Here is a 1,179-nt window from a genome sequence, read left to right as displayed (position 1 = left end):
AAGCAAGCTCATAACATAGCCCACTGTGCTCTGTTCATAATCTTTGTGCTCGTTTCACCTTATATTCAGATTTTTATGTTCAATTACACCTGTTTTACACCAGATGTATTGTGTGCACATGGCGGCTGAGCTGCTGAACTATAGGGGCTCATGCACATACATATTTTTACACCAACAGCATCTTTGATTCATTGCTGCTACAAACATCTGAATCTCTCCACATCACTTGTCTTTGATGCTAAATTCTCCCACACTCTTGTGTGGAGTATCTGGGTTTTTTTTTTTGGAAGTTATTTTACAAAGTTATTTTACAAAGCACTAATTTTAATTATTGTTTGTTTGGCTGTTTTTGCAACTGACATGACCGGTGTTCAGTTGACAGCCCATCTCATAAGGTGAATGTTATGTTGAACATCATAACAAGACAACAGGAAAATACCAACAACAAAAAAAGAGAATAATTCATTAATAATAATAATCCATCCATCCATTGTTTATACCCACTTACTCCAATTAAGGGTGAAGGGAGACTGGAGCCTATCCCAGCAGTCATAGGGCATGTCATGGATATGAGTTAAAACAATATTTAATTACATATGAAATTTAATTAAATACCTTGAAAGGGGGGCAGCATGGTGGATTAGTGGTTAGCACTGCTGCCTCACAGCGAGAAGGTCATGGGTTCAATTCCTGCCTGTGGCTTTTCTGTGTGGAGTTTGCATGTTCTCCCCGTGTTTGCGTGGGTTTCCTCCAGGTGCTCCGGTTTCCTCCCACATCCAAAGACATGCAGGTTAGGTGGATTGGAATCTTTAAATTGTTTGTAGGCGTGCGTGTAGGTGTGACTGTGTTTGATTGTCTGTTTGTGGCCCTGCGACAGACTGGCGTCCTGTCCAGGGTGTACCCCGCGTCACGCTCTATGACTGCTGGGAAAGGCTTCAGCTCCCCACAACCCTCAATTGGACGAAGCGGTTGAAGATGTGCGTGTGTGTACCTCGAAATGGACACCACCTGCATACTGCAAGAACTTGGATCATGTTCTGATCGATATTAATCAGTCTTTGATTTGGAAGTCGTAAGTTCTAGATACGCTTGAACATCTATCTTCAACTGGACACAAGACAAACAACACATAGTCTATAAATTTTTTTCATACTATGACACTAGCAAATGTGCAGGGGT

General features: G+C 41.6%; 1 long non-coding RNA gene across 1 annotated transcript in view; it reads left to right on the top strand.

Annotated features, from left to right (window-relative positions):
• The window catches only part of LOC117520467, a 21,981-nt gene extending 21,010 nt beyond the window's left edge, over nt 1-971 (top strand). Inside the window, exon 2 of the long non-coding RNA XR_004563658.1 lies at nt 837-971. This is a non-coding gene — a long non-coding RNA (uncharacterized LOC117520467). The remainder of the gene's footprint in view (nt 1-836) is intronic.
• The last annotated feature ends 208 nt before the right edge of the window (nt 972-1,179 follow it).

This window comes from Thalassophryne amazonica, chromosome 11 (genome assembly GCF_902500255.1).
Source record: "Thalassophryne amazonica chromosome 11, fThaAma1.1, whole genome shotgun sequence".
Classification (NCBI taxonomy): Eukaryota; Metazoa; Chordata; class Actinopteri; order Batrachoidiformes; family Batrachoididae; genus Thalassophryne; species Thalassophryne amazonica.
The sequence above is the reverse complement of the archived record's forward strand: the minus strand, read 5'-3'. Positions and strand labels throughout refer to the sequence as shown.